Source organism: Sparus aurata, chromosome 15 (assembly GCF_900880675.1).
Source record: "Sparus aurata chromosome 15, fSpaAur1.1, whole genome shotgun sequence".
Taxonomy (NCBI): domain Eukaryota; kingdom Metazoa; phylum Chordata; class Actinopteri; order Spariformes; family Sparidae; genus Sparus; species Sparus aurata.
Window position 1 is genome coordinate 17755299 of NC_044201.1, and position 25115 is coordinate 17780413.

General features: G+C 44.1%; 1 long non-coding RNA gene across 2 annotated transcripts in view; it reads right to left on the reverse strand.

Annotated features, from left to right (window-relative positions):
- The window catches only part of LOC115596296 (uncharacterized), a 74638-nt gene extending 55803 nt beyond the window's left edge, over positions 1-18835 (reverse strand). Inside the window, exons 1-2 of one of the 2 annotated variants that reach the window (XR_003986875.1) lie at positions 18748-18835; positions 18482-18507 (exon numbers count right to left, since the gene is read on the reverse strand). This is a non-coding gene — a long non-coding RNA (uncharacterized LOC115596296). The remainder of the gene's footprint in view (positions 1-18481; positions 18508-18747) is intronic. The other variant, XR_003986876.1, reaches the window with a different exon arrangement.
- Between the last annotated feature and the right edge of the window lie 6280 nt (positions 18836-25115).

The following is a 25115-nucleotide window of genomic DNA, read 5'->3' on the forward strand; positions in this document are numbered from 1 at the left end:
CATCTGACCAACTCATTTAGTCCAGAACTGTGTCCTAAAATCGTATTTTTCTCCAGTCAAGTCAAAATAAGCCGTCAGAGGGGGGAAGAATTACGCTATTTGTTTTTAACTTAAATCAGCATAAAGTAATTCATAACTTTCCAACAAGAACCGACATGTCCCCAATCAAGAGTTTGAAGGATTTGCTCTCATATGATACATACATACATTTTAAGTTGAACTGAACTTTGAATTCTCTTACTTTTTTGTTTTAGGCAATATTACTATAATTATGAACAACCACTGTGCTTGGTTGGCCTTTTCTGGCCATTCAAAGGAGGCTTAAAACAAGTGGACCTATAGAGTTCTCAATGGATGACGTATTTAAGGCTAACCTGTAAGTTATCATCGACAACATTTTTTTCAATTGGATTAAGTGCAGTAAATTAATTTTGGTTACGGAATAACTCAGTGGTAAACACAAGTTGTCTCACAGATTGAACCAGTCACATCACCTTCACCAAGAGCGTAAGACCGACCCAAAAATGTGTTTACACTTCAGAGCATTATACTCCGACAAAAATAAATAAAAACTGCTTTTTGGTGATTAAAAATTCACAAGTCAGAAAACACACTCCGATACAGATCATTTGAATTGATTCCGTCACTCTTAAAGGCTCATGTTTAGTCACTTATACCAATTTTCGGAGATCCGTGTGAACAAAGGTGTTTCTCAGTAATCTGCTCATCTCGGTGTTTTAAAAAAGGCCCAAATTTCTTTGAATACAGCAGATTAAAATCCTTTGGCCCGCTTCTCGCTGGTTGACTGTAGCTCTACCAAGAAGAAATCAGCAAATTAAAGATTTGGCTAAAAAGCAGATCAATATGTGGGTTGCAGGTATGACTCATGCCTGCCTTAGATGAAATGTTTTGAATCTGGGAGATAGCGAGGGGAGGAACAATGAGCCGAGTGAGAAACTGTTTAAACTACGGTGAGTCATTTCTCTGCAGACGCCACTTTCTTTTCTAAGAGTTATCGGCTTTGCAATAACTCGCCTACAGTTATACAGTCAGAGGGAGAATAAGACATACACACACACACACACACACACACACACACACCATTCAGGCAGCTAGACAACCAGCAGACTGCTGATTGATTTCTGTGGGTAAGAACAGAAGCACCTGACCATTAGCAGAGAATGAGGGGCGGAGCTCAAACAGAGGGGCTTTTTACAAGGCCAGAGTGACAGACAACAACACCAGGGACCCAAGTGTGTGTATGTGTGTGTGTGTTCCTGTGTGTGTGTGTGTGTGTGTGTGTGTGTGACAGGGAGACACACAGAAGAGGAATCTGAAGCATTGTGTGTGCGTTAGACAAAAAAACTTTCACTGTGTGTGTGTGTGTTACACACCAAAAAAAGGAAACTTTCATTGTGAGTGGGTGTTTGTGTGTGTGTGCACCTGCGTGTGTGTATTGATGGTGTGTTGTGTGGTGTGCATGTTACAGGGTGGAGGAGGAGGAGGAGGCTCTCATCATTCCCATCAGTCCAGCTGTGCCTCTTTTTATCCGCACTTCCGAAGCCCATCAAGTTTGCTTTTTCACGCCCCCCAACCCCAAACCCGTCCACACACACACACACACACACACACACAACCACACACACACACACACACACACACACACACACACACACACACACACACACACACACACACACACTCTTCCCCCCCAGTGCACTTGACAGACCCTCGGTCTACCACTGAACATCAAAGGCTGAGTGAGGAGAAACAGCCCTGTTGAAGGAGGTAAGGAGAGCACGGCCGCCTTCCTCCTCCTCCTCCTCCTCCTCCTCCTCCTCCTTCTCCTGCCTCCATCTCAGGACCCCCTGCTTGCCTCTTTTGTTGTGTCACTTTTTCTTTTCTCTCCTCCCTCCTTCGCTCTTTTTCCTAACTATCCTATTCATTTAGGAGACTGTAAAAAAAGAAAAGAAAAAAAAAGCAAGATTGCCAAGTTCATAAAGGGCCCCGCTCTACTCAGGGGTCCATTATGGGACCGGGAAGGTGGTGGTGGTGGTGAGGGAGGGGGTCGTAAAAATCAATATGCCCGCACTCTGGGTGCAATGCTGGGCCTTTCTTTCTGGTAAAAGGGGAATAAGGGAGGAAAGGAAGGGATAGTGTGAGGGAATGACAGCTTCATGAAGGAATGAGGAGGGAACAAGCTCCGAGTTTCCTTTTAATGTTAAAATTTCTGAAGGAGCTGGTGCTCACTAACTCAAAGTTACAGGGCATGCGATTGAACGTAAGCCGTAATAGCTTGTCCTTAAAGTGCCTCAATACACTGGACATGTCCATATCGACTCAGTGTGATGGTTCCAATGCGCAAAACCAGAGCCTGAGAACTGGCACCGCTACAATGCAGCAATTAGAATATTAAATTAAAGTTAATGACTGCAATTTCCCCTCAGCGATCAATAAATTATTTCTGATTCTGGTTACGAATGTTGCTAAAGCCGGACTATGCAGTAGCAGTTTCCAGACCAGATTCCTTCGCTTTTTTCTAGCTTTACACCAGATTTGTGCTTACGTTTTTCGCTACAGGGCTCCCCCTACAGCTTCAGCGCAGATATTTCACTGTTGTAAAGACTTGTTGACGAGCCTCCCCTGCCCACCTAGCAGCTACTACGTTACCATGTGCATCTGTTTTCAGAGAAGCCGGCCGGCTAAACAGCGGGACATATCGCATGATACAGGCGACAAATCATGCGACATTCGAAGACCGATCTACATATCTAAATACACAACAAGAACCTGGATTCAGAACGCAAACAAACGTGTTTGGTAGCAAGTGACTGCTATGCTAAACACCCGCTAACTAGCGAGCTAGCCATCAAGAAACCAAGCTAAACACATACAGGGCTCACAATGAAACAGTCAAGCAAACACATTGTTCAAAAGACTATCAAGTCACGTTGCAAAGACAAAGTTCATCCAAGGGTAGGCTACTTACAATTTCAACAGCAACACGGCCAAGTCTCTCACTTGACGCCATTCCTCAAAAGCTTGTCCTATGTTTACTCGTGTCTGGTCTCTTTTTTTGTCAAGCTCCTTTTTCTTCTTCTTCTGTTCCTCCGACTGTGGCTTCCTGGGTCTCTTTTTAGTCGACTGATCCATGATGAATACAACAATTGCCTTGCAACTGGCAGTTTAAATCTACCCAGTTTATATCTACCCGGTTCCATGTTTGGGGGTGTGTCTGCCGTAAAGCAGTTTCAAAACTACAATCTGACTACATTTTCGAGGGGCGATGGGATACTTCCGCCGACTCCCATCCGGATTGAAGTCGGACCGGTGGCAGCAAGTTGCAATCCGTTTCTCCGCCCAGAAGCGCTAGGGGGAGTCGTAGCAGCCACCAAACGACCCAGAAAGTGTCAATGAACCATCAGAACGAATCTCAGCCTACATAATTAATGTAATTTTTGCTAAAATGGTTGCATAGTGCCTCTTTAATCACACCTCTTCGTTTTCCTGCCAGGACATGCCAAAACGTAGCTCATCCAGGGATTACTTGTAGGACTTTTTTCACAGCAGATGTTGTTTCTGTATCAAAAAATAATTACACATACATGTGTAGCACATTCTTTTTTACTGTCCACCATTTTTATTTGAATGTCAGAACTCCCAGTGAGTAGACAATTTGATCTATTATACTCTATTTACTAACAATCCCAAGTGCTGTTCATGATGATCATGAAACTCTCAATTCACTGCTAACTACAGAGTAAACTACTCAGTGTCTGCTATAGGGAACAGTAAATGAGGAGTGATTTTCTAGCCGTTAACATGTTATAGCAGGAAAAGTACAGGTGGAACTAATAACATTAATTAAAGCTCTGTTTTCCTTGAAGTGGCCCAGTAAACAATGCTAACGGGCCCGCATGCAGGCGGGTAGGGCTTCCAGAACTGCAGCAATTGAATGGAATTCAGCCATTGTTAAAGTAAATGACTGCACCTGTGCTTTTCCTGCTTACCAGATTTAGACATTACTTACTCTGAAAACCGGAACAACATATTAAACTGATGTGATTCCTGTAATATCACTGGACTGTGTCCAATAAGCATCAGCTGAGCCAGACTGCTTCTTTAATGGTATTATAATTTTTCATGTTAATAATAAATGGTCTCAAAAGTTGCATGAAACAAAAGAAGACATATAATACAGAGACATTAATTACAATAAACCATGTCAAATGTTGGAACTGATGGAAAGCAACTACACAACTTGTTCCTACGCTGTTGAGTGGAAAACAGTTTGGCAGTCGTAACTAACGAGTGTTTACTGTAAGGGAACTAAGCTGAGCTCCTCTAGAAACTATTAGTTGACCTCATAGAACACATGCTAGTAGACGGCACCGGTTTTTGATCTCTTAGATGAAAAACTGATGATTTCCCATTAATGAGTCAACCGCATGTTCCAAGTAATTACTGTAAGCGAGGGAGTCTGTCCAGGATGTCTGCACTGTGTAGGAGATTCTAAATAGTGGTTTTCTCACATGTCAAGCCGAGCTACGCCTCCATGTACTGCAACACGGGGCGTTTATGTGAAATATCGATCAGAAGCACAAGCTTTGCCTAATAGAAAGAAGAAAAAAAGGTAGAAAGAAAGAAGAAAAGCCTGTAAATCATGTGATCTGCCGTCACTGCCACACCGCAACTCGTGCAAATCACCTGCGGTGTTTGTCTTCACAGCGCTGGAGGAAACCTCTTCAAACGATCTCCGGTTTGGTTTCTGTGCAGCAATGCTCTGTTTTGTGAGCAAGACAGAGAGCGAGAGAGAGAGAGAGAGAGAGAGAGAGAGAGAGAGAGAGAGAGAGAGAGAGGTGTGATGGAAAAAGAAACAGAGATGGAAAGAGAGAGAGACTCTCTGAATCCCAACAACAATCGACTAAAACAATTGTATTAAAAAATTATATAGAAAGCAACTCAAATGTCTCAGATCTAATAAGAATAACGCAGGTATCAACCAGAAAATAGAGAAAAACTTAACACATGAGGCTGTTATTAATTCATTATTGAGTGACTCACAGAAACTACCCACACAGGAATATCCTAATGGTTCCATAACACATAAAAAAGTACCATAAAAATGTGATTGCGATCACCATAACATCACGTTCCTCCGAGTCTGCTCGTTTAGGAAACTTAAATAAATGTAAGCGGTGATACCGTGTTTTTTTTTTTTTCAAAAGGAAAGAGAGAAAGCAAGAAAGGGAAACAGAGAGATGAAGATAGGTCATGATAACATCAGAACGCTAACTCAATTTATCTGTTGGGTAAGGAGAGCAGAATGACTGGAAACCTCTGTGATGCTGCTTGGACGAAACCACATTACACACACATGCACATCGACGCCGATGTCTCAGTGATGTGGTGGAGCGCCGGGTGCACGTTCTGAACACAGCACTCACAAAACACCCCGCTGCAGCACACCCAGGCTGCACACGCACTGCTTTGAGAGGAAAAGAACAGAGTGAGCACATGTGGACCCATATGAGCAGAGATTATGCTGATACTATACCACATGCAAAACCACACTCTTAGCACAAAACACTACACATGCAGGCACACTTCCTGTACCTGCACTGGCAAATGTGGGGCAAAGACATCACTTAAAAAAATGCTTGTGTATGTTTACGTGCAGGTCATGCTGACTCTGTGGTGTGTATCTTGTTCCAAGTGTGTTTCCCTCCTCATCTGTGGCTGTGCATCCAATTTTCCGTGTCACTGTGTTTGGCTCTGAGTGTGAAGTGTTTGTGGCTGTGTATGGGCAATGCACACGTAATACGTCATATATATATATATATATATATATGAATACACACACCTCTGTTGCAGACTGTCGCTCAGCCGCTGTGCTGGCTCAGTGCTGGCGAACAGAGCCAGACAGATGAATAAGAAACACATACGTGCTTCCCCATCTCGAACACCCATCAAGTTGCCCTTTGCTCCCTGGGAAAACACGGCAGTGATCTGTTAACACCTTCTATTGGACACTCACTAGGTCTCTGGTGTGTCAAGGCCCCTGGTTGGATGGTTAAGTAAGATATTGTTGTGAATGAGGACAGTCTGTACCGAGCTGGTGCTGACTTGTTCGTGAACTGTACAGATGAGACATGAGATGGTCTGAAGCACAGAGCTGTGACGTAGGTGAGATTCACACACAGGCACACTGCGGTTAGAGACCCGCACCGGCTGAAATGATAATCTGCATATTTCCATGGACAAAGACATTATACCTTGTCTGAGAGAAAGGCCATTTCTATTTGCAAGGACAGGCAAGGCAAATTTATTTATACAGCACATAGCATGCACACAAAAGTACAGCCTAATACTGACTGCTTAAAAGAAACTCCAATGACTTAGTACTGCACTTTCATGAAGTTGGGGGGCTTGCAAGAAAAGAACGGTCATCAATGCTGGAGCAGAGGCTGAGATCTGCTAACTTTAAGTCTACAGTGTGAATTAAAGGTGCAACTGATAACAATCAGTCGCTAAATGTAGCATTACATCTCCCCCTTCTATTGCTTTCACGTCACAACACGTGAACGCTAAAGCTAGCCAATGCTGGTAACACTAAATAACTATCACTGCTGGGTTCATCCTGTAGAAATCAGCCATTTAATGTTTCTTTCCCACAAACTGGCAACTACAAAGACACTTGATGCTGATGAAGCAGGGACACCACGAGATTGCAACTGCTGATAAAACTTGTTAGAAGTTGAGACCAAACTCAAGTCCTATGGAGGTAAACACAACAATCATTTTGGACCCAACAAACATTGTAAAAGTATGAATTCACAATCACAATAATGTTTAGCAGAAAAAGATTTACTTCAGCAGCTCTGAAGAGGTTTTCTTTAATAATCGTTGTATAACTGTCTGCATATCATATGGTCTTTTAGCTCATAAAAGTCCTACACTTCCCATTGTGCAACTTGAAGGCGTCTTCCATTATAACTTTCATCTTGGATGCTGACCCAACAAACACCCTGATGACATTATCAGTGGATTTATTTTTTCTGAGCTGATGTTTATATGTGAAACAGTGAAATACTTGCTAAAGTTTCAGTCAAAGGAGAGCATGATGGTCCTTGATCAGGGACGGTCAAAGATAGTGGAATTCTGTAACCTGCATTCAAAAAGGTGGTCAAAGGTCTGGTCTGATCTGAGCCTCCAGACTCAATCCCTGGTCCTTCAGGATAGCTGCTCTGTTGCTAGCTACACAGACCAGCACAAGTCACTACATTGGCCCTCGGTCTCAGAGGACATTAGCGCTGAGGGGATGATGTTTATTTTTGATGGAAACATCCCCATAACAACTGGAGAAGTCTGTGTCTGTGCTAACCCTTTTACTTCGGAGAGCCAGTACAAGGCTATGAGCTAAACATGGGAACAACTCTGTTGCTGGCTGCAAGAATCAAGTTTTATGTTGCTTTACTGCTTATTTTACCCAAGGCATTAGCATGTTACTTGGCTAATATGTCTGGTCCAAGTCTCGGGGGGGGCTGGACTTATGTCGGAATATTGGGCATTATAATACTAAGCAAACTACTAAATGACGCATATTGGGTTTGATGCTGGAAAATGTTATTTTAATGTTGCTTTCTGAGTTTTAACTGCAGCGCTAGCTCATGTAATGTTAGCTTTGTTGTTATATGAAGCCCGCTTTGCTGCAAGAAATAGTCAAACTGCATTAAATTAATTAAATTTCTATGTAAGCTAGCTGCTGGGTGCTAATGACAGATACACACAGTTACAAACACCACACACAGACCATTACAAAGCTGTACCACAGTGGCCTGCTGAGCAGTGAGGGCAAAGCTAATACAGATATCCCTCGCTAACAGGGAACTGTAAATGCTGCTTGGAAGGGAAAAACACCAGCAGAAGAAAGGCGGAGCAGTGCTTTGCTCAAGCCTGCGTACTCTGACCAATCAGAGCAGACTGGGCTATTTTGGGAGGGTGGGGCTTAAAGAGACAGGAGTGTTTCAGAAGAGGGTGAATGCAGTCCTTCACTACTGCATAGTATGAGAAAACTGAATCCCTTTTTAACATGAGAGCACAAAGCAGTAACCAAAAATAAAAGCGTCACCTCAAAGTGAGCATTATGTGTCTCCTTTAAGGCTTTGTTTGCTAAAAAAAAAGCTGCCTGCTGATGAGTGAGATCAAACTAGAGCAGCAAGCACATCATAGCAGTGACATCAGAGAGATAACAGTACAAACAGGGATGCATAGTAGCAGGCAGAACAGACACATACTGTGAAGTCACAAGTCCACGCAAAGTAGCAAAACAACTTTTATCAGCAAAGACACATGCGAAAAACAGATTTACAACAACAAGAGCGGATGACAGGCATGAAAGTGGATGAAAAAAATTAACGGCACAAATGTCGTGCACAAGCTAATTTAATCTCATCTCAATAGGTGGCTCTGGGCGGACATGCAAGTGATGAGAACAGTGTACTCTGCGAGGTGTGTAATCATGTTTTCATGCATGTTTTTGTCTGTCTGTGAAGAGTGTTCATATGTATGTCGGATTGCATGCGACTGTGTGTGTGTGTACATGGCAGCTGGTGTGCTAATCGTTGCCTCCCATCAGCACACTCAGCCTGTGTACCTGGCTGCTCTCTCTTACGTACACTGTGGTTTCTCAACCAGCCCTGCAGTACGCTCGCAGCCACAGATAAGAGCTGTTTATCTCACCACGGTGGCTTCCTCTTCAGCATACAAACACACTCCGTCTCTCCCTCTCTGCCTCTCTTCACTCACTACTTCTCATCTTGATGCAACTGTAAAAATGCTGCAGCTTCCGAGTGCGTTGTATTGAGCTGTTTCTCCTCAAGTCTTAGTGCTAATCTCTCTTGCACAAACACAGATTAAGATGCGTAAAAAGGCCGACGATGTTTGTGATGATGTGCACCGACACACCCAGGTACCACAAGCATCTGCAGGCATTTTCGCGCACAGACATGGGCACACACTGCATGCGTGTACTGACAAGCAGCCCGACAAACTCCAGGAAACAAACACAAAGAGAAAGATGCATGTCAGGAATCTCTTACACAACTGCCCGCATCACTCTGCAGTCTGACATGGGAAAATCTGCTAGAATTCAATCTTGTAAAAAGCTAAAGCCACAGGCTATTCAGTTGGACGGGTGATTGACAGCCTTCTCCTCCCATGTCCTCTTCCTCATTGTCACATGTACCAGCAGCATAAAACTGTCTGTCAGCTCGTGTACTCCCTTGGTGCTCTCCATTTTTGTAGAAGTTGAATGGTAGGCTATTCGCATCAGATTAGATGTCTGTGTAGATTCAAGGCGATGAGACAGGCTGAAGTGCTGCTCTAACTTCTGCAGAAGTGTTACTGAGTCGGTATTGACGGAGTCGCCCTTTTCAGAGGTAGGGAGGCCCCCTAGGAGGTAATGCTCCTCTGTATTATCTTATAATATGCTTAGTAAATCAATGAGAATAATGCATTCACATGCCACATTCCTTACCAGGGTTAGTTCCGATTACAGGTCCAGAAACTCCAGAAAATTGTTGGAAGTACGACTTTGGTGGGGACAAATTTATGTAATGACTTAGACAGATTTTGGATCGATGTCTAATTTGTTAGGAAGAAAGTGTGTAAGTCCGCACATAGGTCATATGGGAGCTGTAAAATCTCAATAAAGCAACACAATTTTAGAGGATTGTAATCAAGCGATTTGAGATTTGATTTGGCACCCCACTCCGCCCCCCTCCACCATTTTTGAGTGCAACGCAACTATTGTAAATACAGATCCCAGGTTTCTGTCACAATTTGTCAGATGCAATGTTACATTACTAATAATTCTAATCAAAAGTCGACACATTGCAATGTAACTGTCGTGAAAACGTATGTCCTGAAGTAAATGTGCCATGCAGCGATCAAGGTTTGCAGTGGAAGTGCTGCACACAAGCTTTCGTAACCCGAACCAGAGGCAGTAACACCTGGCTGTAAGAGGCGACTGACTAAACCTCTGTTGAAATGGCTTGTTGTCAAATCAGTGATAGCCGGTGCGGTGTGGGGATGTTGATGCCGTATGCATTGCACACTGTGATGCATAACAAGCGATAAGGCGATGGAGCCTCTGAGACCGAGACCCCAATCGACCCATTACAAGTCACTGTAACATTAAAGGAGACGAAACAATTGAATTACTTGTTCAACTTGGTGGAAAACGATGATTCATGATTTATTTGCCAATGATTCTAAATTGAAAACAGCAAGACTAAATAACTAATTTAAGATTTCTCCCGCAGATCAACCAGAAACCACAAATGACACTATGTTTCTGGAAACTAAAGTCAGAGGCCAGGGTAGGTATTGTAAAAGTCTCTTTTGTGGTGAGTAATATGCACAAAACTTGGCACTAACCTCAAGACAATAGGGTAAATGGCCATATTCTCCAAGTTTTTCACAAATACCTACAACTGGACATCGTCTGTGTCGCAATGGCAAGACACACAGCCAAAGTAGCAGATGATGTGCCCTAAAGGAGGCACTTAAACCACGGAGAATAACAAAAGGTCCAAGGATTGAGGATTGATTGAGAAACTTTGTTCTGTTTTTATTTTGATTTAATGTAGGGGGGAAATAAACCCTGAAGAAAGTCCAGCCCGTTGTTGCTGCATCATGGAGTGCTGATGGGAGACAGGAGGAGCGTTTAGGAGTAGGGTGGCGGGTGGGGGTGGTTTTGGTGGTGGTGGTGGTGGGGGGGGGGACAATAAAATGAGAGAAAAATGAGTGGGAGATTGAAGGGGCCGGTGGAGAAAGAAAGTGGGAGCGATGGCGTGAGAGAGCACCTGTCCCTCTGGAGCTGGGTCCACTTGCGGTTAACCGGAGTTGGCAGCACCTCAGCTTGACCTTATCCCCCTTATGCTGCTGCTCCTCTCTGATCCCATTAGGGACCAGGCACCATGGCAAGACCCCCCCCCCTCCCAACTCCACCACCCATCACACACACATATACACACACTTTCACCGCCATCACCCACCCGCCAGTGCTGTCCCCTCCCGTATCCTTCCCCCCCCATCTCGGGGCTGGGCTTGTCCTTACGGGGGCCCAGGACAAACATCAGGCCCGTGGAACAAACAGGCTGCTAATGTGGGCAGACAGGACAGACAATTAGAACCAGCACATGCCGTATGTGAGTGCGCACGCATGGAGGGACACAGAACAAAGCATGTTTGGATTCCTGGTAATGCAAGTATCTCTTCTTGGCAAAGACGCTGACCTCTTACTGTACCTGCTCACTCGCTCTGCATCGTCTGCGCCGCACCAGCCCGACATGTGAGACGGACTGACACCATAACACAGTTCCAGCTCTGCATGCACACGCAGATCTTTCAAGAGGGACAGAAACCCACATCAGGGGTGGCTAAGTACTTTCTCACCAGGCCCCACATTGAAAAGTTGGCCGCAAATTTGTGACCCAGATATGAGCAATTCATAATGGCTGTCTTTATAAGAGCATCCTACAATGAGCGTAACAGGCGAAGGCGCTTAAATTCCAGCCTCAGATCTGGTTACTGACACAATGTGTAAGGAGCGGCAGTATCAAGAGAGAGCCTATCCAGTTGATGCACCAAATATTTTAAACTATGAAGGTAAAGCACAATACTCTCCCATTAAGTTTGTCTTTCTTTGCAAAGTTTTCAGGATTTCCCCCAAACCTGTTTTTGGTTCGCGCTCGTATGAGAAGGTCTGACCTAGTTGGCTGATTATGTAAGACTGGGACGGTGAAGTGGAGGCCACAAAAAAAACAAAACAACTTTAAATGCTTATGTAAACAAAGTGAATGACCTCGTCTGACACAGAGACAGTCTCACCGCAATTTAGGCATCCCTCTCACAGAACACGTAGCTTTATATATATATATATATCTCCATATCTCCTCCTCGCATCTCTTCGCTCCGCTTTGCTTTGGCTAGAACAAAAGAAAAAGCCCCAGCCTGTGAGTTTGTGGTTGTATATACAAGCAGCGTATGTACACATTATGCTAAAGTTAGCATCCGTCTGAGAGCTTGGCACGGCCGCAGCTCTGTAACCGTGGACTCAAATACATTCAGCCACACACATCCACACGCCATGCCGTCCCTCGACAGACCTGAGAGGATTCTGGGTAGCGCAGAGAAAAGAGGAGGATGCTTTGAAAAGAAGGAAGGAGAAAGGAGGGAGGGTGGTGGTTATCCTTTCCGCCCTTTAGCTTGAAGGAGATGGGGATTTAATGAGGTTTATATTTTTGACTCCTGCTTGACCTCCAAAATGACTAAATTGCAAACGCACATGTACACTTTGATAGTGAAATGCTAATCCAAGGACATAAACACAAATATACAATCCAAATTCCATTATTCAAACTTAGCCCAAGGCAAACAGTCCAAGTCAGCCTGCTTCCAACACTTGCTCCCACACTTTCCCCAACTCCTTCACAGGCTGATACCTGCTGTGAACCTCCAGCCGCCGGCTCAGACCTCCACACACACACACACACACACACACACACGCCTACACACAAACAGGTTGAGTCCTGTTGCTCACAAGACAGACTGCCTTCCCCTTTGGCAGATCAGCCAACACATCCTCACGTAAACAGGCTTGTGTGCTGGCACACACTCACATAAAGCACATACGTGGGGCATGTAGCGGCACACACTGTACATCCACATACACACCTCCCATTGCAGTACAGACTGACGGTCTGATTTATGCCAACACGCCTTCAGTGCGGCACTCCAAGAAATCGGGCCGATGGAAGGCCTCACAGCGAGGCACACACAGAGTGAGCCATAGACACAGTGAGGCACACATACAGAAGAGAACAGAACGAAACAGATGTTTTCTTTTGTCATTTATAATGTAATTTTTCTATTTGAGGCAATTGGACACATCAAAGGCCAAAAGAATACAAAATACTGAAAAAGCAGCCCCAAACGCAGCAGCACCATGGGAGAGGAAATTCAAATGGCAGTGTGGCAACGCAGTGAATGTGAGTGGAAACAGAAACAAACAATACACTGGGCAGGATCCAGGATGTGTTATGACTATTATTTCCTATAAAAACAGTCAAGTATTTTGGTTGGATTGAACTCACTTCCAATGGAAAAAAACCCCCCCTGTTTTCTAACAGGTTATATTTAAGGTGATAATGACTCTGAACTGTAAGGTCTAAAGTATAAAGTGAGATAAATGTTTTTACTTGTTTCCACTGTAACACTGGTGTTAGTGGTGTCTTGGAGTGAGGGGACAGCTGCTGTGGTATGATGATAATGTCATTTGATCAAAAACATTCTCGAATTAATTAGATTTTCATGGGAAAATATGGAAACATTTCTTTCTGCCAGATTTTAATTGCCTCAAGAATAATGCAGTTTTCTTACTCAAAAGCAGGCTAAGTGGTCTAATGAGATGCATGTGTGTGAAGAACCTCAAATAGTTTTCTAAGTGCTAGATTTTACACTGACCCTCGAATTTCAAAATGTAAATGTTAATGTATGATTCAGATTAGATCCTATTGGAGTTCCCTGTGGAAATGCTGCTGTCCTTACACTGAGAAAAACGCTGGTCTGTAACTGCTGCTGTCACGCCTCCAGGAAACCAGACGAGAGTCCCTTTAGGTCAACTCCCACTTCAAAGGCCAACAGTGAGCTTTGTCGCCAGGCTGTGGGCAGTGAGCTAGAGCGTCCTGGGGCTTCTGCTCCCTCGCACAGTAATGGGATTAAGGCTTCCACAGGACAGATTAAGGGGCTCGAGGTCCCACCCTGTTTCCCCTGTCAGCCTAGGTAACTCCCATCTGCTGCATCCAAATTTATTGACATCGGCAGAGTGGGAATGCTCACGCTCGTGGAAGAGTTTATCCATATGACGTGACCGAAGGTTAGATAGTGTGACAAAAGGCAATCTAATATGTTTAAATGTATAATGTGCAATGAAATATGGCATTATATAACATAACATATCATTATGTAACATGACATGGCATTCTATAACATGACATGAAATACGTTATAACAAGACATAACATACATAAAAAGATGAAGAATTAAATCATTTACTGTCAAATGAAATGACATTATATGCACAGTTTACTGCAAAATAACATGATACACTGTAACATGACATAACATAACATAACATAACATGATTATCTGTAACATCACTTGAAATATTCTATGTACATAACAAGATATTACATGACATGGATGTCATAAATTGGTCAGTATAAATATAGATAGGCCACAATGGTTGCAATTATTATTACACGAACACACACACACACACACACACACACACACACAAGGCATGCATAGGCATGCTTGCAGAGGCTTAAATTTACAAATGTGCCACAAACACAGTCCCTCACACAACCACAGGTACATTGTCATGCATGCATCACGACCCATTATATGATTACAAGGTCAGCGTGAGAGATTCAATCTGTTTGGCTATGCTGAGTTGTTATTGTGATGCATTTCAGGGTAAGCTGAGGACACAGACAACATAATTAAAAACCAGAGAATAATAAAATCACAAATCATCAAAGAGAATGGAGTTATGCAACAGGACATCATTAGACGGGCTACTACAGACAAGACAGGGGCAAATGCCTTTCTGCCAGACCTCGGCTGTTGGTTTGGTCTGCAGTGACAGAGCAGAGAGTCAGTCTGACTCACTGGGGGGATGATGGGTGGTTGTACTCCTGTGACACTCTTTACTTGTAGGAACACTGACCCCTAGTGCTCAGCACAGTTTTAAGAAAACAAGGGCAAAACTTATTTTACCAGCAGATATTAAGCTCTTAATTGATGTCTAAACCTTTAAAGAAGAGAAACAGCAGTACAATATGATTATATATTATAAGTATCGATTGAAGTTGAGTTGAGCACTGCTGGCATCAAACTTCACTTGATAAAAGTTTTATTGAGCCAGCTACAATTGTAATACTTCAGTTTGTGTTTTTACTTGTTTAAAGAACTCCATTGAGTGTATCGTTTGTAGAGTTATAATAATGTTTAATACACTGCGCAATATGCAAAACAATAATTTGGAGTAATAAAAAACAATTAATTCTCCAATTCTAAAGTCACCAGTATAATGACAGAGCAGTGTGTCTGTATGTGTATGTGTGCCTCATCTTCTTGCTCTCCGATTCCACTCATTACTGCTCATGTGTTTCTAGCTCTGTCGGTGCATGCACGTAAACACACACACACACACACACACACACACACACATACAAACACACACACACACATACACACACACACACTCAGAAAGGATCCTGCGCCATAATGTCTCTGGAACCCACTATGTTGAAGTTTCCCTCTAGGCCCAGCTGGCAGAAGTTACAGCGGGGCAACAATATGCCTGCAGGACGGGCCAGGACGGGTATGGGACGGGGGCCCCACGGCCCCTGCTGAAAGGCTCCTATTGTCCGGCCCCACCTCCATCAAGGACCATTAATTATGGGCCGTGGAGCACGGCTCTGAGTCAGAAAAAGTCCAACCTCCAATCCCCCCCTCCAAATACACACACACACACACACACACACACACACACACACACACACACACACACACACACACACACACACACACACAGAGCAATGTTCCCCTCCTCCCCCTGTTACAGCATAAACACACTGATGGGGCTTAGGAGAACCAGCTCCTCCTCCCCTCTACCCCTCTACCCCTTCTCCCGTTGCTGTTGGGTCTGTTAATGAAGCCAAGCTAAGCAGCTCTTGATGATTTTTTTTGCAAGAATTAACAGTTGAGCACTGCTGGGGATGAAGAGAAAAGGCAAAAGGGGGCAATGTCCACAAAGGTGTTTTCTTCCCATTACTCCTTTATTTCACTTTCACCGGGGGATTTGAGATCTCGGCAGCTTTTGTGTGATTCTCCCCTGGTCATTGTGAACACCTCCACTTTAATCTTTTTACCCCTGGTTCAACTTGTTAGAGATGAGTTGCAACAGACAGCTGATGATGGATGTGATAACAAAAGGCGAAGACAAGCATGCCTCTTCATGTGAACGTTTCAGGGCCCTAAGGGCTGGTGTGCGACATGTCATGCAACCAGATCTGAAGGCAAAGTGTTTATGGCTGCTCCAGATTACCACACTTGGAGAGTGAACTTGAGAAAAAAAAGTTTGTATCCCCACAACCACTGTACGGCCAACACACACATATGCATCCAAATGTACGTATATGTAATGGGAAATAGTAACCACATGAACCATATGACAAATATGTTATATAACAAAAGGACTAATGACAAAACAATCGCGTTCACAAGAACAACAGTATCAAACACAAAATGAGTTAAATAAAAGGCAAATTATATAAGATTATGTAATAAAACCAAAATGACATCATCTGGTTTCATTATTACAGTGCACTGTTCGATCGACCCTGGGGGATGACACATTACATTACACATCCCTCAGTAATGTGACGCCACCCAAGAGCGGTTACTCAACACAGAACTACGTTTTTATTTGGACAGTAACCTGTGGTCCAACTGTAGCCAACAAGCCCCCCCACTCCCCGCGGGTCCGGCCCCTGGAGTTTGATTCATTTATTCGAAGCGACTTTAACACATTCACTTCATATAAAAACGTTGTGTAATGTAACACATGAGGGCTCGATCACGGCAAATGAAACACTTTGAAAGAGACAGCGAATTTCCAAGAAGGGATCTGAATGAATTGGTTTGGGCAGGATGTGTGAAGCTGGGAGCCAAACGTGTATCACAGTCGACCATATGGCCCTCAGAGAAAAATCATGAGTCCATTCTGACAGTTTATGAGGCCGTCGTGTCGTATTTACAGATACAAGTTTTAAGCCTGTAGTGTTTCGTTTGAGGGCCTGGAGTCAGTCGCAGTTCAAACCTAATTATTATGTAAGAGAACACATTTCTGCATCTAGCTCTACCACAGAAACGAGCTCTCACGCAGACAGGTTGTTAATACACTGGCCAAAAATGAAAGAACAATGTTTTTTTATTGATACTTGAGGTTGATTTGTTCAAACGAGTCTACATGGGTTCGTACTGCTGCCAGAAATAGCCACACGCTTGCACTCGAGAGTTCCACTCATAAAGTCTTACCACACTACCTTCCAGTTATATATCAGGGAGCTTATTAAAAAAGTGTTACAAAATGACATTAAACTTGTTCTATGAAACAATTTGTAGCAATTTACATGTATTAATCACTCGTTTACTGGCCATATGTGAGCAGATTGTAACATGACAAGAAAAATTAGACTTTCCACATCTGCCTCGGTTGCCTTTATAAGCCTGTGGATGATTTGTTGTGTAATGCTGCGGGACTGGGGATTTTTTCCGTGAAAGTCCTAAGGATGTGACTCTCTGCACGTTCTCATGTGCCTCGTCTCGGTGCGTCTCTCATCTCCGCTAACAGAGAGCCGCAATAGCTAACGTTAGCTTAGAAATGTTGTGCACATAAACTAGCGACCGGCTTGTGGCACAACACAGACGATCCACAGAGCCCCTTCAAAAAGGTGCAGTGCGTAGGATTTAGGGAAATAGAGGCTTACATTGGCAAAATAATCCATAATAATGTTACATTATGAATTGTTATATTTGCGTCACCTTAGAATGAACTGTTCATAGCTTCAGAAGGAGCAGATCCTTTTCCACAAAGTGCACCATGTTTCTACAGTAACCCAGAACGAACAAACCAAATACTGGCTCTGAGAGGGGGCTCATATTTTCAGCAGTAGTCGTATGGGGAGGGGGAGACGAGGGGTTTTCAGTTGGCTGCAATCTGCAACCTATTAGTTTGTCATTGGGAGCCTATTTCCGTTGACAGTCCCCTCTTCCTTATGATTTCTGCTACTGCTTTCAAAACCATGCTGTTACATGAAACAACAACACCCCCATGCTAGCACCTACACGCTAAATAATGCTTTAGATGCTCCAACACCAACCTGGTTGCTAGCGGTACCAAATTACATAGACAAGCCAGCAGCTTTTACCTTTTCTGTTGCTGGGTTTTAGCCATTTTAATGCCAGGGCTCACCTCCCCACATGCAAAACTAGATTCCCCTCATGACTATTTTGCAGCGACGGGCACAGTTGCTGCTTCTTTGGTCTAGCGTCGCCCAAAACAATCGATTGGCTTTAAAAAGCAAACAATCCAAAGTGTTTATAACCCCCTATACCAGAATGAGAAAGGTGCAGCCAGACCTTTCTAAACAGAGATTGATAGATATTGCTACTCCCCATAACTGTATGTTACAGTATTACAGTTAGCATTAGCATTGGCCTTAACCAGCTGAGACATTCCTCAAGTTTCAATGGTGCAGCGTCATTCAGTGACTCACTGATCTTAAACTAGCTCATTACAATCTTAGAAAAGACTAAGAGTACACAGACTTAGTGCTGGACTCACAGATCGCTCCATGGCTCGACCTTGAGCTGAAAGAAAGCAGGAGAAAAATGAGAAATGTGTTTATGTGATAGCTGGACAGTATGGGGGGAAGCGTGGGGACGTATTTATATATAGGAATAGTACGTGTTGGGGTGTTTACACGAGAGGAATGGAGGGAGCAGGAGAGGAGGGAATTTGTGTTGATATACAGAATAAACCAGGGAGCAGGCAGAAACAGAGAGAGAAGCTGAGGTCGGCGGCTGACGGACACACACACTCATACATACCTCAGACAGAGAAAAAAAAAACTTAGAGGAAAAGCCGTTTCTCCCTCGTTTTTTCCTCACTTATGACATTCCTCCTCTCTTCTTCTTCTCTTCTCCTCCCTTGGTCTGACCCTCGTCTCTCTTTTTCCCCCTGAGAGAAGGTTACATAACATATTTCCAGCCCTCAACACACACACACACACACACACACACCTACACACACACACACACACACACACACACACACACACACTCTAGCTACACTTCATCAGTTCCTGCCCCTCATCCACACCACTAACTCTTCTTGCACGCGCACACACACACACGCACACACTTGTCAGCTGTGAAATATTTCTCCCCCAGATCTCCTCCTCTGGACATTGAACAGACTCTCGAATGCGTCGAGAACCTTCTCATGCCCTGATTCTTCTCTCTGTCTTTCGACATTCTCTCCCTCGCTCTCTCCCCACACCCTCCCTCCCCCCTTTTCTCCCCTTTCATCTCTCAAACAAACACCCCGTTGCATTAATCAGAGTTTTTTTTTCCTCCCCTGACAATGGTTCTGTTTTACATCACTGATTGGGGATGTGACCCCCCTTTGCGCGCACACACACACACACTCACCCCACCTCTTCCTCGCTCTCTTTGCTCACTGTGTTTCCCATAATGCAGCAGTCCAAAAAAAAAAAAAAAAACCCCATGGCTTGGAGAAGGGGTCGCAGGGTGGGGTGCAAAGGGTTGACACCAAGGTCAGCCGTGTCAGATCTGGGCCCGAGGGTGGGAGTGTGGGTGGTTTTCAAGGGCTGTGGGGGGACAGACAATAGGTCTCTCTGACACCCAAAGAGAAAAGATGCACAGTGAAGAGGCCGGATATCAATGACCAGTTTGACACAGTGTTTTGTGGGCTCCACTGTTTCCAGTAGGGGGGGAGGTTGGGGGTCTTTTTGTGGTTGACAAGTACAAGCGTATTCAAGTATGATGTGCTGGGAGAGGTTTGGTACATTAGCATATTAGCATACACATTAATGTTCAAGATATTAAATGCTGCAGTACAACATAATATGTGACATTAGACATGTTTAAAAATAAAACAGAGGCTGTATGACATTAAACAAAGATTTGAAATGTCAAGATTTGGAAGGGAGAGTTAAAATTTAATTTCCTCAAAGCCTGTAGGTGACGCACAGAGCATTTACAGCTCACTGTTTTTTGGTTTTAGAGTTAGTCAAAGTTAGAAACTACCTGGTGAACATGGTCCTGCAGTTCGCAACGAAAAGAGTCAGATATTTACCTCGAGACTAAAACATTCATCAGGTGGTCAGACACTCGCGTGTTGCTTTGTGTCTGCTGCATGTGTAAATGGGAAACTGAATGCTGGCATGTTCCCTAACAAAACGTCATAAAACTTTTTAGCTTGTTGTGTTGCCCCCTATGTGGCTGAAAGTACAATATTAAATGAAGGGTAGTGTAATACTGTACAAACAATTACAGTTTGTTATGACTCCGGCCCTATCTTATGATACCTATTAGTAATAACAACAATGTACTCACCATGTTAATTGAGAGATCTGAGGTAGAAAAGTGAAAGTCACTTCGAGGTTGAACAAACACATTCACAAAACAAAGAAAAATGTTATGGTCTGTTGTAAACCTCCATCACAGTTTATAGACCAGCTTCATTGTTCTTCTCATTACGACATTTTGGGTAACTCGCTTTTAGTTTTGCCTCCAATTTAGCAAAACTGTTGGCTCCTTCGTGACCTGCCCGATCGTCTGACCACTTGTTTTTGTTGGACCCTGTCACTGTGATCCCAGATGTCAGCAATTATCTTGGTGAGCACGATGTTATCATAACCACAAGAAATGATGGCTGAAACCACAAAAAACTCCAGAGCAGTGTTGCAATAAACCAGAATTATCACCTTTAAAAACTGCTTTAGGAATAAGAACATTTGAATTGTATGTTTCCCGAGAATTAAGGTGGATCGGGATCCGAATCACAAAGGAAAATGAACATGCAGTTATCCGGGTGTTTGTTTTTTCCACTGTAACAATGGAAAATGTAACTATTGTCGTTAAAGTTACTGCAGCGGAGCTGGAGAGTCTCACACGCAAACACAAAAAGCTGGATAGAAAAAACACGACACGCAACGTCAAATTACATAGTATATCACTATTAAGTTAAAGTCAGTAAGTCTGCACACTTGTTGTCTGCCTGTTATTATCTGGCTGTGTGAAATAATACAGGGTTAACTGTAATTTTCAGGCCCCAGCTGTCACACTAAAGTTTATGTAAAATCGGGGGGGATTTACACTTTAATCCAGGGCGTCATTGGCAAGTTATTGAATTTAATTATGAAATAATATTTTGGTTACATCATGTTTTGTTATTGTTTACTGGCATCAGTATCAAGGAACATATCTGTGTATGTGTGTGTGTGTGTGTGTGTGTGTGTATATGCCCATGCATAGCGTGCCTGTGTGTCCATGTGTGCTACCAACCTTCGTAAGTTTTTCCCATGCCTCATCCTTTGCTGATCATCATGAGTTGAGCTAAACCTTTTAAAAACCGCAGTGAAGTAAAGCTGTGCTGGCTTTGTTAGGTGTTAGGCTGAGTCCACCACAGTCTGGGTGGCAGACAGAGGGCTGAGACTGACTCAGCTGAGAGCCTTGTGACTTGTGCAGTGTGCCCAGGCTCGGACGGCTTCAAGTCTCATCAACACGTCTGATGGAGAAGCGGAATAGGGTGGGTGGTGGAGGGGGTGGGGGGGGTTGCAGACTGGCACAGCGCTCACTCAGACTTGGCGCGGGTCTCTGGATCAGGGGCAAACTTCCTTTAACCAGGGCTGGTGGTGGCAGTGGTGATGATGATGGGGGGATGTTTTGGGATGCAGCTTCATAGCAGGGACTTTTGTGTGCAGTGGTGTTGGGGGGGGTGGGGCGGTGGTGAGGGATTGAGGAGGTATCAAGATTAGGTGAAGGGGCTCAGTGGGTATCATATTTTGCATCTCTAAAAGCCAGCTCTGACAAAAAGAGGCGTCCGTTCCCCTGCCTGACCCAATAATGCACGGCAGGACCCAAACGGGGGCGCCATGCTAATGAGCGCATGCGATTAGCGAGACATAGTGAGCAAGCCATTGCGAGAATTGGGGGGGGGGGGGCATCTATTGGCTCCTAATGAGTAGTGAAGGGCCCCCCTTTTCCCAGCAGTGGCCCCCGTGGGCTGGTTTTTTTGAGGGGTCATTTCGGGCTTTGCTGCAGATTAATGATGGGCCACATACCAGCAGATAGAGAGGGATGGGGGGCAGTGTGGTGGTGTTGGTGGTGGGCAGGGTTAACTAAGACAAAAGTAAAGCTGTGGAAAAATGCTAATTCACCATTGGCTCGGCAAAGGCGGTTGGGGGGGGGGGGCGACGACAAAGAGGCAGGGGGTGGAGGTGGAACGAAAGGCAAGAGTGTAGCGTGCAAGAGATATTTTGGGAAGGGGGCTTAGGGTATACGTGTGTGTGGGTGTACGTGTGTGTTTGAGTGTGGGCACGGCTGAGGGATGGAAACAAAGGCGAGCGAGCAAGGCCCTCGGACTGCGGGGCCTCCAGCACAGAGAAACTCAACCCCCTGTTGCATGCTGCTCTGATTTAAAGTCTGAAAGCTTCTGATAGAAATAAGCCAGAGACCGTTGGACAGTGACATAAACACTCCGACAGCTCCGAGTCGCCTCTAAAAGGTCCAATATGTCAGTGCAGCACAGGGCCCCATGTTGAAACTCTGGCTCTGCACCACTGGCTTCGCTTTAAATTATGCAAAAAAGTCATTCTTTGGTCGGTAAATTTTGCAAGTTTCCTCTACAGGATATATCCTGTCTCAAAGATGAAACCTACAGCAAGTTTGAGATTCTGGTCTGGAAGTGGAAGGATGCAGGAAAAGCCGCGTGCCTCTTTGTTTCTACGATTAGCAACGATCTTGTTTATCTTGTCTTTAAATCTTGGTGTGTTCCCCTCTAGCCAGTGTGCTTTGAGAGGATGTGGAATAGGAAGACATGGGCTTGGTGGTGGTGCAGGCCAACAGCTCAATCATCCTTAAGGAGCCACACACAGTTGGTGAGACCGCAGACTATGATGTTTCATATTTTGAGAGGGGGATGCCAGGTCCTGGCCCGAGACCCAAAGACGTGATCGCTGACAGTGAGGTGGACTGGTGCAGAGGCATGCAAGAAACTTTGACAAAAAAATGGCCCGAATAACATGAGGGAAATCCACCACTTGCAGTAACATTGTTCAGTATTGCAGTATTGATTTTTGAGTCTCGTTTCTAACTTGTCCAATACCTACAGTTTGGGATTATAGGTCGGATCAACCACCACCCCAAAGCCTTAGGAATGAGACTCAAAAAAGTTCATACAAATCTGACCTTTAAATCAACAAGAATTACATTGACAAGAAATGACTTGCTAGCTGTATGATATTTAAGACGGGTCAGTAAACTTTCACATTAAAGTGAACTTTATATGATTGTAGTATAAAATGTTGTGTTTTATGAAGTGCTGACGATTAAACCCTGTTTTTTTTTTTTCTTTGCTCGCCTCTTACTAACTCTGACATCGTGCAGCGTGAGTCCTAACAGACACCCATATTGCCGGAGGAATAGAAGGTGGTCTTGCATTCCTGCTGCTTTCAGGTGGTTCCAGTGTGGTTTCTGTTGACCCACTTTCCCTCCTGTCTGCCGGCTGGATAACGCTGCGGTTTAGCAGCGGCAAGAGTTCACACCCTGGGAATAGCTGGCGGCCATGGAGGGAGGGATGGTGGAAGAGCGGACTACTGTAAGAGTGTGATTAATGAGCGAGTGTTATGGCAGCACCACAGAGAACAAAGGGACTAATCTACAGCACATGGAGAGTGGAAAACAGTGCGCATACCACAGGGTGGATCTAAAAACTCGCCCACGTCTGCTGCTCCGTAATAGAGCTGAGAACACCGGCCGCGGACCTACTGAAGGTGAATGCTTGTCCACTGATGTTGTGTTACATAATGTGTACTGCACCCGATGCTCCTGCAGTTTCAGACTGTTAGGAAGATGGCATTTATTTAAGAATTTCCACACTGAAAATAACTGAATAATGTGTGTATGCAGGTGTGTGTGATTAATGTGTGAGTGTGATGGCATGGTTAATCTGCTGGGCTCAGGCTTCAGGCTTCTATCCCCTCTCCTGTGTGTGACAGGTGTTAGTGTGTGTGTGTGTGTGTGTGTGTGTGTGTGTGTGTGCGCGCCTCCACAGAGAAAAGGCAGGCTCAGTCACTCACCTCTCCCATAAATCACACAGTAGGGCTAATTGATTCGGCTCTGGTTCTTACGCTGCTTCCCCACCAAATCCTTAAAGAGGCGTCCAGGCGGCCTTTTAACAGAGTGTTGGGTTCTGTTGTGCAAACCTCCATAAATTGCTCATGTTCTCTTCAAAAGACCCGGCGGCTGATTCATGACCCATGGACACCAGCTCGAGAAGCCATCGACAGGCCGCTTAGCTTTGAAACCTATGGTGCTCAGGGCTGGCGTTGACCCCATTCTCCTCTGTGTGTTTTTTTTTTAAGTATCGCTCGACCTGTTTATTTTAAGATAAACATTTGAATCCTTTGACTTCCCTCTATGCAGAGAGCATTCTTTCTGTTCACAGGTATATTAGTCTTTGGTGAATTGGATGAAAAAATGTGGATGCAAAACTATGTGCAGGTCTGTAACAGTGATCGTAATCACAGATGTCAGCACACATGGTTTCCCAGCCAACCAGAGCTCATTTACCAAATATACGTTTTATCTTGAATTTGACTTGAGACTTAAGTGTTTTAAGAGAAGGTGTATATGAGGAACCAGGGGTGTACTTTACAGGACGTCAGTTTTCATCAGACAGGGAGGATCTAATGAAAGATGCTATGAGATTACATTATGGGTAGTGCCTGATCAAGAGTTTGAGGCATTTCCCCATGCATGGAATGAAAAGTTAGGATATCTCTGCTAGTGCTGCTTTACTTTTGGCCATTCTTATTTTAACCTGTTACTCACAAGAACAAAGCTAGATAGTTTGCGTACCCCTTTAAAAGCACACACTGCATCATTTTAGATTTTGTGTATTTTACAAATGTATTTTACCTCCTTTGGGACCAAATGAAAGCCATTTGTTCACGTTCAGTTTTGTACAGCATTAAAATCTCTAAGCAGATACGTGAAACAATAATGCGGTTTAAAAGTTGAGTGTGTCAGATTTAGTGGCATCTTGTGGTGAGGTTGCAGATTGGAACAAACTGAATACTCCTCGTCCCATCCTCTCCTGAAGGGGTCGCTAAAAAGGATCATGTAACGTCACGAAAACAAGATGATTCTCAGTTAAAGGTGACTGTGCA